Raw genomic sequence first — 13,352 nt, forward strand, 5'->3', positions numbered from 1 at the left:
CCCATCGCTGTCACTGAACAGGCATCACTGCCATTATCTGAAAACTTCCCTAAGGAAATGCGACTCTTTGCGACTCAGTGGAGTGTGCGTATGGGATTTACTGGCCTGGGTCACAAGCCCACACCATCAAGTTCAGGATGGGAGAGTCTGGCTCATTCAGCTTTAATAGTAGGTACTCAAAACCAAGATTCATACAGTGAAGAACTCCTTGAAAATAGAAAATAAAGATGAAAAAGTTCTCTACTACATTCTGCTCTTGTGGCTGCCTAGTTCCCAATATACCCTACTTCTATATTTGCCTAGTTCCCAATATACCCTACTTCTATATTTGCCTAGTTCCCAATATACCCTACTTCTATATTTGCCTTTTAACAATAGTTTTTTGGCCTAACACAGCACCTATATACTATGTAGCCAAGACCACATGCAGTCATTTCACCCAGAGGAGAAAATCTAAGGTTTTCCTTTCCCTTTTTTAATCTTAAGGTTTATTTTGGAGTTATTTTAAATTTACAGAACATTTGCAGAGATAGTACAGAGGGTTCCCATACGCCCTTTACCCAGCTTTCCTAATGCATTAAATCTCGCATAACTGGTACACTTAAAAACCCAAGGTCTTTGTTAGCTGTGTGAACCGGTTTCAAGTCAGAACTCTTAGGGCTGTGAATCTCTCTTTTAGTTCTATCACGATTTTGCTTGATGTTCCAAAACTCATGAACTAAGTACTAATGCATTGTATATACAGCAGTGGGGAAAGGGGAAGGAGATGAGAAATTAGCTGAAATAAATATGCACACACACACATGCGACACAGCAGGAAATAGCTGTTCAGAGATGAAGGGAAAACTTCAGATAAATTGAGATATAGGAAGGTTTTCTGAAGACACAGGGAAAGGGGTTGGGGTGTCAGCAAGAGATTGGAGATCAGACAAGGGAACTCTTGAGTGTGTGGATCCACCTAAGAAACTTGGACACGTGATGGCTAGGAAAGCGGTCCTGGTCATTTCTTAGGGGAGGCCAGCTAATCAGGTCCAGGCACTCTGTCCTCAGGTGCTACATTAGGTATCATGTCTGGGAATGGCAGCCCTACCCAAGAACAAGTGCAGTTCTGCTTTGGTTGTGTGTAGGAAGTTTGTAAGGGAGTCTATGGGAACATAGGGAGCTCTGGGGATTTCTGTGAGTCTTGACAACGGTAGGTCCTGAGTCTGGCAGATGGGCTTTTGTCAGGAAAACATGGTCTGCTGGGGTGTGGTGCCATGGCCCCAGGAATAGGCACTTAGTATGTCATGCTCTAAAGTCCTCTAAGTCCAAGTCCTGACGGCTTGTTTTACAAGGTGCAATGGGCACTGTTCCAGTTAAGGAGCGTGAGTGGTCCTCCTCGAGTCCTACAGAAGCATGCAGATCTCTGTGAGACCTTCCAGTAACTCCTGGTGTAGGCATATGTATTCTGTATTACTTTTTAAAAATTCCCCTAATCATTGGCTACAGGTCAAGTCTTAACAAACTACAAAATACTGACTGCTAACCGTGTATTCTTGAGTGTGGCTATAGTCACACTCAGTCATAAAGTTCCCTAGTCATTGGCTACAAGTCAAGTCTTAAACTGCAAAATACTAATTGCTAACCATGTATTTTCCCTATAGTCACATTATCAGTCATTGGTTCAGAGCACACACCATATCTTGTATTGGAAGATTGTATCCAAACCTCACTAAGTATTGTCTCCCCAGCCAGCACCTTACCTGAGCCTTCAGTAGGCCATCCTGTATTGCATCAGGCCAGTTACTTCCGGATGATGGATACATGACAAGATCAACGCATTGCACAGTCATGAGCTCATTGTCACCCCTCTGGTGTAAAATAGGTCCTTCATTCTGAGGCAGTGTTGTCCAGGATGTCTGGATAAGGCATTCAGCAAGTTTGGGAGATGATGCTGACAGAACTGTGGGCAATTATGACAAAGTAGGCAAGAATATAGAATGGGGAAAAGACAGTGTCGTCAATAATTGGTGTTGGGTAAACTGGACAGTTTCATGCCAAAGAAACGACTACTTTCCCACATAACTAAAAACCTCAAAATGGATTAAAGCTTAAGTCTAAGACTTGAAAAAACAAAACTTCTAGAAAAGCATAGTACCTTCTTTGACATTGGTCTTAGCAATATTTTTTTTAATATGTGTCTTTAGGCAAGAGAAAAGCAAAAATAAACAGAACTACATCAAACCAAAAAGCTTTTGTACCACAAAGGAAACTTAACAAAATGAAAAACAGCATGCTGAATGGGAGAAAGCATTTATTTGCAAATAATATATCAGATAAGCGGTTAATATCCAAAATACACAAAGAACTCATAGAACTCAACACCAAAAGGACTAACAGTCCCACCAAGGAACTGAATAGACATTGTTCCAAAGATATAGATACATATGACTAAGACACATGAAAAGATGCTCAACATAAAAAAGCTCCCATTATAAACATAAGGGGAATGCAACTGAAAATCACAATGAGATAACACTTCACACATGTCAGAATAGCTATTACAAAAAGATAAGAAATAACAAGTGTTGGTGAGGATATAGAGAAAACCCTTGTGCACTGTTGGTGGTACAAATTGGCTCAAGCATTATGGAAAACAGTATGGAGATTCCTTAAAAGTAGAACTACCATCAGTTCAGTTCAGTTGCTCAGTCGTGTCTGACTCTTTGTGATCCCATGAATCGCAGCATGCCAGGCCTCCCTGTCCATCACCAACTCCCGGAGTCCACCCAAACTCATGTGCATCAAGTTGGTGATGCCATCCAGCCATCTCATCCTCTGTCATCCCCTTTTCCTGCCGCCAACCACTCCGAGCATCAGAGTCTTTCCAATGAGTCAACTCTTCGCATGAGGTGGCCAAAGTACTGGAGTTTCAGCCTTAGCATCATTCCTTCCAAAGAACACCCAGGACTGGTCTCCTTTAGGATGGACTGGTTGGATCTCCTTGCAGTCCAAGGGACTCTCAAGAGTCTTCAACACCACAGTTCAAAAGCATCAGTTCTTCGGCACTCAGCTTTCTTCACAGTCCAACTCTCACATCCATACATGACCACTGGAAAAACCATAGCCTTGACTAGATGGACCTTTGTTGGCAAAGTAATATCTCTGCTTTTTAATATGCTATCTAGGTTGGTCATAACTTTTTTAAGATCTAGCAATTCCACTTTGCATATTTTTTACAAAGGAAAAAAAAAAAACACTGATTAGAAAAGATGTATGCATTCCTATGTTTATTGCAGCATTACTTACAATGGGCAACATATGGAAACCACCTGAATGTCCAGCAATAGATGAATGGATGAAGATGTGGTATATTATATATAGTGGAATATTAGCCATAAAAAGAAAAATCTTTCGTGATTTCAATGTGACAGCATGAATGGTCCTAGAGGTTATTATGCTAAGTGAAATAAGTCAGAAAGAAAAATGAAGTGTGATTTTAACTTACATGTGGAATCTAAAAAACAGCAAATGAAAAAAGGAAAACAATAGATACAGAGAAGAAATAGTGATTGCCTTAAGGGAGGGAGTGGTGGGTTGAATGCCATAGGTGGAGGTACAGACTTGCAATTACAATATAAATGAGCATGCGGATGAAATATACAACATGTGGAATATACTCAGTAATACTGTAATATCTTTGTATGGTGACAGATAACTAGACTTAGCATAATAAACATTTTGTAATGTATAGAAATATTGAATCACTATGTTGTGCCCCTGGAATTAACATAGTATTACAGGTCAGTTATGCTTCAGTTAAAAAACAAAAGATAGTTCTTTGAAAATTAATAGAATTGATAAGCCTCTAGTCAAGCTAACTGAAGGAAAATACAAATTAGTAAGATCCAAAATAAAAGAGGGACATTACTACAGATCCCATGGATATTAGAAGGATAATCAGGAAATACTATGAACAACCATATGTCTACAGATTTGGTAACCTAGATTAAATGGAGCAATTCCTTAAAAAATACATCTGCCAAAACTTACACAAGAAGAAAAAGACTGAATAGGCCTGTATCTAATAAAGAAATTGAGTCAATAATTAAAAACCTTTCAGAACAGCAGCAGGCCCAGATAGGTTCACTGGTGAATTAAAACATTTAAGGAAGAATTTATGCCAATTCTATACAATCTCTTCCAGAAGATAAGATGCAGAAGGGAACCTCCTAACTCATTTTATATGAGGCCAGCATTATTCTAAAACCAAAACCAGATAGTCTTTAAAACTATAGAGCAGTCTCTCTCATGAATACAAATGCGAAAGTTCTCAACAAAATATTAGCAAATCAAAACCAAAATGTATGCAAAGAATGTATTCCAGGTATGCAAGTTTGGTTTACCATCTGGAAATCCATTAATCTACCACATCAACAGGCTAACAAAAATCACATGATTATATCAATAGATACAGAAAAAGTATTTGACAAAATCCATCACTCATTTTTTATAAAACTAGCAAACTAGGCATAGAGGGGAACTCTCAACTTGATAACATCTACAGCTAACATCATACTTAATGGCAAGAAAATAGAAGCTTTTCCACCAAAAGCAGGAACAAGGCCAATGTCCTCTCACCATTCCTTTTCAACATCATACCAGAAGATCTAGGTAATGCGGTAACAACAAAAAAGGGAAATAAAAGTTACACAGGGTGGAAAAGAGGAAATAAAACGTTCATTTATTACATGATGGTCTATATAGAATTAACAAAAATTTCTGGAACTAATAAAGTTATTACAGCAAGTTTACAGGATACAAGGTTAATGTACAAAAGGTTATTAACACTTTTATTATACCAGCAATAAACATGCAGAATTTTAAATTTAGAATGTGTTACCATTTACATTAACACTCAAAAAATTTAGTTATATGTAAATCTAAGAAAATGCATATAAGATCTATATGGGGAAAACTACAAAACTCTGATGAAAGAAATTTAAAAAGAACTATAGGTAGATATTCATGGATGCGAAAATTCAGTTTTGTCAAGATGGTCATTCTTCACAACGATTTATAGGTTCAATGCAATTCCTATTAAAATGCCAGCATGTTATTTTGTGGATGTCAACTACGTGATACTAAAGTATATCTGAAGTGACAAAAGACCCAGAATTGCCAGTACTGAAGTTGGAGGACTGACACTGCCTGACTTCACGACTTACAATAAAGCTATAGTAACCAAGTGTGGTATTGGATGAAAAAAGTCATATAGATAATTGGAACAGAATAAAGAACCCTGAAAGAGACTCACATAAATATCACTGTATTTCTGTGAAAATATCACTGATCTTGATGAAATACAAAGGCAGTAAAATGGAGGAAAGATGTGTGCTAACTCATTTCAGTCGTGTCCAACTCTTTACGACCCCATGGACATATGTACAACTTAAAAATATAAGCAACTTAAAGTATACATGAAGGTATACAAATAGCTGACTGTGGCTCAGATCATGAACTCCTTATTGCCAAATTCAGACTTAAATTGAAGAAAGTGGGGAAAACCACTAGACCATTCAGGTATGACCTACATCAAATCCCTTATGATTATACACTGGAAGTGAGAAATAGATTTAAGGGACTAGATCTGATAGAGTGCCTGATGAGCTATGGGCAGAGGTTTGTGACATTGTACAGGAGACAGGAATCAAGACTATCCCCAAGAAAAAGAAATGGAAAAAAGCAAAATGGCTGTCTGCGGAGGCCTTACAAATAGCTGTGAAAAGAGAAGTGAAAAGCAAAGGAGAAAAGGAAAGATATACCCATTTGAATGCAGAGTTCCAAAGAATAGCAAGGAGAGATAAGAAAGCATTCCTCAGTGATCAGTGCAAAGAAATAGAGGAAAACAACAGAATGAGAAAGACTAGAGAATCTCTTCAAGAAAATTAGAGATACCAAGGGAACATTTCATGCAAAGATGGGCTCAATAAAGGACAGAAATGGTATGGACCTAACAGAAGCACAAGATTTAAGAAAAAGTGGCAAGAATACACAGAAGAACTGTACAAAAAAGATCTTCACAACCCAGATAATCACGATGGTGTGATCACTCAAACTCACCTAGAGCCAGACATCCTGGAATGTGAAGTCAAGTGGGCCTTAGGAAGTATCACTACAGACAAAGCTAGTGGAGGCAATGGAATTCCAGTTGAGCTATTTCAAATCCTGAAAGATGATGCTGTGAAAGTGCTGCATTCAATATGCCAGCAAATTTGGAAAACTCAGCAGTGGCCTCAGGACTGGAAAAGGTCAGTTTTCATTCCAATCCCAAAGAAAGGCAATGCCAAAGAATGCTCAGACTACCTCACAATTGCAGTCGTCTCACATGCTAGTAAAGTAATGCTCAAAATTCTCCAAACCAGGCTTCACCAATACATGAACCGTGAACTTTCAGATGTTCAAGCTGGTTTTAGAAAAGGCAGAGGAACCCAAGATCAAATTGCCAACATCCGCTGGATCATTGAAAACACAAGAGATTTCCAGAAAAACATCTATTTCTGTTTTATTGACTATGCCAAAGCCTTTGACTGTGTGGATCACCATAAACTGGGAAATTCTCAGAGATGGGAATACCAGACCACCTGACCTGCCTCTTGAGAAACCTGTATGCAGGTCAGGAAGCAACAGTTAGAACTGGACATGGAAAAACAGACTGGTTCCAAGTTGGTAAAGGAGTACGTCAAGGCTGTATATTGTCACCCTGCTTATTTAACTTCTATGCAGAGTACATCATGAGAAATGCTGGGCTGGGGGAAGCACAAGCTGGAATCAAGATTGCCGGGAGAAATACCAATAACCTCAGACACACAGATGACACCACCTTTATGGCACAAAGTGAAGAAGAACTAAAGAGCCTCTTGATGAAAGTGAAAGAGGAGAGTGAAAAAGTTGGCTTAAAGCTCAACATTCAGAAAACTAAGATCATGGCATCGGGTCCCATCCCTTCATGGCAAATAGATGGGGAAACGTGTCACACTTTATTCTTTGGGGCTCCAAAAACACTGCAAATGGTGATTGCAGCCATGAAATTAAGAGACGCTTACTCCTTGGAAGGAAAGTTATGGCCAACCTAGACAGCATATTAAAAAGCAGAGACATTACTTTGTCAACAAAGTTCCGTTTAGTCAAGGCTATGGTTTTTCCAGTAGTCACGTATGGATGTGACAGTTGGACTATAAAGAAGGCTGGGCACTGAAGAATTGGTGCTTTTGAACTGTGGTGTTGGAAAAGACTCTTGAGAGTCCCCTGGACTGCAAGGAGATCCAACCAGTCCATCCTAAGGGAGATCAATCCTTGGTATTCACTGGAAGGATTGATATTGAAGCTGAAACTCCAATACTTTGGCTACCTGATGCGAAGAGCTGACTCATTTGAAAAGATCCCGATGCCGGGAATGATTGAGGGCAGGAGAAGAAGGGGACAACAGAAGATGAGATGATTGGATGGGATCACTGACTCCATAGACATGGGTTTGGGTAGACTCCGGGAGTTGGTGATGGACAGGGAGGCCTGGCGTGCTGTGGTTCATGGGGTCGTAAAGAGTTGGACATGACTGAACAACTGAACTGAATTTGCCTAGTATTAAACAGTAATACCTGGCAGAATCTATGTCTATTTCACTGTAGAGCCTAAAGAAGTAATAAAGACATGCAACTTAATCCCAAGGGCTTTCAAGAAGTGAGGTGCATTTGCTCTGCCCTCACCCAGTGAATATATCACATTTGAATAGCATGTATCTTTAAACATAGGATTGGTAGATAAGTCAGGGTTAAATAGGAAAATATATCCAAGGTCATGAAGTCACCTTGATATGTTTTCTGATTGCTGGATCCTTTTTCTGTCCCACAAGCACATTTCAAAGTAGAACTATGGAGTTTTAGTTTCAAAGAATTTAAAGTTGAAATGGACCTTAGAGATGATTTAGTCCAGTTTTCACATTATAGCCTTGCAAAAACCAAGGCCTAGGAATGGAAATGGACTTGTTTGGAGACCTAGGATGTTAGTAGAAGAGCTAAGAAGAGAATCTGAGTAATAATTTAAACAAATTTAATTATTATATAGTCATAAAATAATATTTAAAACAAAATTAACTACAATGCCATATATTACCACTTGGGGGTGTCTGCAATATCCCCTGTACGTATATTGTCTTATTTAACCTATATATAGATTGTCTTGTTAAAGCAGTGTTTTGATATAAGTGTTATTATCTCTATCTTGGGTAAAAGAAAAGTTTCTAAATCCAGGATTACACAGGTAATGCATGGCCAAACCTTACCAACAAAGATCCATAAATCAAAGTTATGGTTTTTCCAGTAGTCATGTATGGATGTGAGAGTTGGACCATAAAGAAGGCTTAGCGCTGAAGAATTGATGCTTTCAAACTGTGGTGTTGGACAAGACTCTTGAGAGTCCCTTGGACTGCAAGGAGATCAAACCAGTCCATCCTAAAGGAAATCAGTTCTGAATATTCACTGGAAGGACTGATGCTGAAGCTGAAGCTCCAATACTTTGGCCACCTGATGCAAGGAGCAGACCCTGATGTGGGAAAGATTGAAGGCAGGAAGAGAAGCAGGTGACAGAGGATGAGATGGTTGGATGGCATCACCAACTGGATGGATATAAGTTTGAGCGAGCTCCGGGAGATGGTGAAGGACAGAAAGCCTGGTCTGCTGCAGTCCACGGGGTCACAAAGAGCTGAACATGACTGACTGAACAACAAACAACTAAAGAATCAAGATTCTAAGTTTTTCCTACTATATCATTATTTTAAAAAATTATTTTATTGTTCATATTTATTTTCTGACCGTGCCATGTGGTATGTGGGATCTTAGTTCCCTGCTGCTGCTGCTAAGTCACTTCAGTCGTGTCTGACTCTGTGTGACCCCATAGACGGCAGCCCACCAGGCTTCCCCGTCCCTGGGATTCTCCAGGCAACAGCACTGGAGTGGGTTGCCATTTCCTTCTCGGATGCATGAAAGTGAAAAGTGAAAGTGAAGTCGCTCAGTCGTGTCCGACTTCACGACCCCATGGACTGCAGCCCACCAGGCTCCTCCGTCCATGGGATTTTCCAGGCAAGAGTACTGGAGTGGGGTGCCCAGGGATCAAACCTGCATCCCCTGCATTGGAAGCATGCAGTCTTAACCACTGGACCATCAAGAAGTTCCTCAAACTAACTTTTATTCATGCTATTAAAACTATAGAAAAACAATTGAAAATGACATCAATGAGAAAAAAACAGAATTAAGACAAATATATGCATGCTACCATCAATATCAGAAAGATTTCTACAATGGCTAAGCTTTATTCTGGTCTCAAGGAAAAGTTTGAACGGAAATAATATATGCACTGCATATTACCACTTCAAGTTGTAAATATATGGAATCATCTGGAAAAAGTAATGCTCTAGTCTCTCTTTTGTAGGAGATATTTGTTGATTTTCTTCTAGGCATTTCATTTTTATGTTCAATTGTATAGTCTTTTTTTTTTTTTTTTCACTTGTCCCAATGGTTTTTTATAATGCTTTCTTGGGTCACAGCGATAACAGAAGGAGACACAGGTGTGTTTTGTATTGGACTTTTCACGGAACTCCTCACCTACAGTGGCACTGGTCACCAGAAGGGCATTTGAGGAAAATACCCAGTTGTCTTCTGAAGCTTAACCAAAAACTTCTTCAAGGCTGCTTTCTCTTTATCGATCTCCCTGAACCGCATATTTAAAGCCTGCTGAAGTTTTAGAATGTGGATCCTGGTTCTCTTCTCCTCTCCGAGGTTGTACACAAGGGCCTTCCGCAGATATACAGGATCTCCTGTTTTTACTGTGCCCTTCTTCACTGTGTAGCTCATTCCACCCATGTTCAAACTTCGGTAGAAGAAGTCCAAAACAAGAGAGTAGGACTGCCTGTTAATGTCTCAGTAAAATGATTCTCCTCTGGTTTGGAATATTAGAACCATGGCACCATGGGAACAGAGGCTCACAGAATCTTGGAGCTGAGTGGCATCAGAGATACACTTAGCTCAAACCTTATATTTATTGATCAGAAGTTTTTAAGCTTGCATATATTCTTAGTTTAGAAATACAAATGAATACTTCAGTAGACCAGAATGGCAACAGGATGGCTGCTGTTATTTTGCGCTTACACTTAGGTTGAATGGTAAGTGCCTTTTAGTTCAGTTCAGTTCAGTCGCTCCGTCGTGTCTGACTCTGTGATCCCATGGACTGCAGCACACCAGGCTTCCCTGTCCATCACCACTCCCGGAGTTTACCCAAACTCATGTCCATTGAGTCGGTGATGCCATCCAACCATCTCATTGCTGCTGCTGCTAAGTTGCTTCAGTCGTGTCCAACTCTTCGCGACCCCATGGACTGTAGCCTACCAGGCTCCTCCACGCATGGGATTTTCCAGGCAAGAGTACTGGAGTGGGGTGCCATTGCCTTCTCTGAACCATCTCATTAGGTGTTTCCTAATTAGGACTTTAGGGCTTCCCCAGTAGCTCAGTGGTAAAGAACCCTTCTGCAATGCAGGAGCTACAGGAAATATGGGTTCGATCCCTGGGTCAGGAAGAGTCCCTAGAGGAGGGCATGACAACCTACTATAACACTCTTGCCTGGAGAATCCCATGGACAGAGGAGCCTTGAGGGCTACAATTCACAGGGGCGCAGAGTCAGACACAATGGAAGCAACTTAGCACACACGCCATCAGGACCATGATGTTCATGGACAAAGAAAAAAGGAAAATAATTCAGTTTAGTTTCTGAAGCTATTTGTCATTTCTTTATATACCCACTTGAAGTTGCTAAATAACAGATTTTATCATTTGTTTAGGTATTAGATTAGACTTAAAGATAAGAACTTCCTCACGAACTGTCTACTTTTAATATAAGGACAGGAAACAGCAAAATATACATATGTACCACAAAAAAACCCCACAGAAAATATAAACTAAACGTGAATGAGGCGACAGAGATGGGAAGGGGTAAGTGGAAAGGATGGGGAAATGGTAATAGAGGAATAGGAGTAGGAAGAGAGGCACTTTAAATATGTTTAATTGTTCTTACATTTAGAAATGTGTTAACTTTATGTGTTCAGAAATAATTTAAAAAGGACTGGGGGTGGTGCCAACATATGTGTATTCTAGGAGTGAGTAAGAAGTGAATATGTTATGGATAAAGAAACCCTCATTCTCTCTGTAGGAGAAACTAAAAATAAAGGAAGAAGGCTATAATGTACTCTGTGATGCTGGCATTGAAACATGTAAAATATCATGTATGAAATGAGATGCCAGTCCAGGTTCGATGCACGATACTGGATGCTTGGGGCTAGTGCACTGGGACGACCCAGAGGGATGGTATGGGGAGGGAGGAGGGAGGAGGGTTCAGGATGGGGAACACATGTATACCTGTGGCAGATTCATTTTGATATTTGGCAAAACTAATTCAATTATGTAAAGTTTAAAAATAAAAAAAAAAGAATTAGAGATGGCAGTATAAAATTATGGTTCTATCACTCAGTTTGAATTTATGATCCTATGAATCAGATGAATCCATGCTTCTGTGAGTCAGTATGAATTCATGGTTTGATGAATTAGCTGAATTCATGGTAGAAAAACTCTGGTCTCCAAACATGTCTTAGAGACTTGGGACTTTGTGACCCTCTCCAAAATGACTTGAGCCTCATTTATCCCTAGCCTCAAAATTCTGGAATTTTCAGATAACAGGTTACATGTCCCCTCTCTTTCTGTTTTAGCTATGATTTTTACCTAAGACTTGATAAACTATTTTATTCTTTTTAACCTTGTTATGAGCCGACACATGCATAATTCTTCCAGACTTGTTTAGTCAAGAGCAGAAAACCTGAACAATGTGGAATGGTCCTAAGTAAGAAAGCACATTTTTTCCCAACAGGAAAATTTTACTAGTTTTCTTTTTAAAATTGAGGTATAATTGACATATAACATTATACTAGTTTCAGATGTACAACATAATGACTTCATATTGGTGTATATTGAAACACAAGAAAAGTCTAGTTAATATCCATCCCCATACTAGTTACAATATTTTTCTCTTGTGATGAGGACTTTTAAGACCTACTCTCTTACTAACTTTCCAATATGCAATACAGTATTATTGACTATAGTCACCATGCTGAACATTATAAGCCCATGATTTATTAAATAACTGTGGTTTGCACATTCTGATCCCCTTCACCAATTTCACTCCTGTAACTTCCTGACTCAGCCAGCCACCATTTTTTGGTCTGTATTTATGTGCAAAAAATATCTTAAGGACCCAGATAACCATGATGGTGTGACCACTCACCCAGAGCCAGACATCCTGGAATGTGAAATCAAGTGGGCCTTGGGAAGCATCACTATGAACAAAGCTAGTAGAGGTGATGGAATTCCAGTTGATCTATTTCAAATCCTAAAAGATGATGCTGTTAAGGTGCTGCACTCAATATGCCAGCAATTTGGAAGATTCAGCAGTGGTTACAGGATTGGAAAAGGTCAGTTTTTCATTCCAATCCCAAGGAAAAGCAATGCCAAACAATGTTCAAACTACCGCATAACTGCACTCATCTCACATGCTAGCAAAGTAATGCTCAAAATTCTCCAAGTGAGGCTTCAACAATACATGAACCAACAACTTCCAGATGGTCAAGCTGAATTTAGAAAAGGCAGAGGAACCAGAGATCAAACTGCCAACACCCACTGGATCATAGAAAAAGCAAGAGAATTCCAGAAAAATATCTATTTTTGCTTTTATTGATTACACCAAGTTCTTTGTGGATCACAACAAACTGTGAAAAAATCTTAAAGAGATGGAAATACCAGACCACCTGACTTGCCTCCTGAGAAATCTGTATGCAGGTCAAGAAGTAACAGTTAGAACCAGACATGGAACAACAGACTGGTTCCAAATCAGGAAAGGAGTCCGTCAAGGCTGTATATTGTCACTCTGCTTATTTAACTTATATGCAGAGTACATCATGAGAAATGCTGGGCTGGATGAAGCACAAGCTGAGATCAAGACTGCCAGGAGAAATATGAATAACCTTAGATATGCAAATGACACCACCACCCTTATGGCAGAAAGCAAAAAAGAACTAAAGAGCCTCTTGATGAAAGTGAAAGAGGAGAGTGAAAAAGTTGGCTTAAAACTCAACATTCGAAAACCAAAGATCATGTCAGCCAGTCTCAGAACTTCATGGCAAATAGATGGGGAAACAATGAAAACAGTGAGAGACTTTATTTTTTTGGGCTCCAAAATCACTGCAGATGGTGACTGCAGCCATGAAATTAAAAGATGCT

This window comes from Bison bison, unplaced genomic scaffold (assembly GCF_000754665.1).
Source record: "Bison bison bison isolate TAMUID 2011002044 unplaced genomic scaffold, Bison_UMD1.0 scf7180017864209, whole genome shotgun sequence".
Classification (NCBI taxonomy): domain Eukaryota; kingdom Metazoa; phylum Chordata; class Mammalia; order Artiodactyla; family Bovidae; genus Bison; species Bison bison.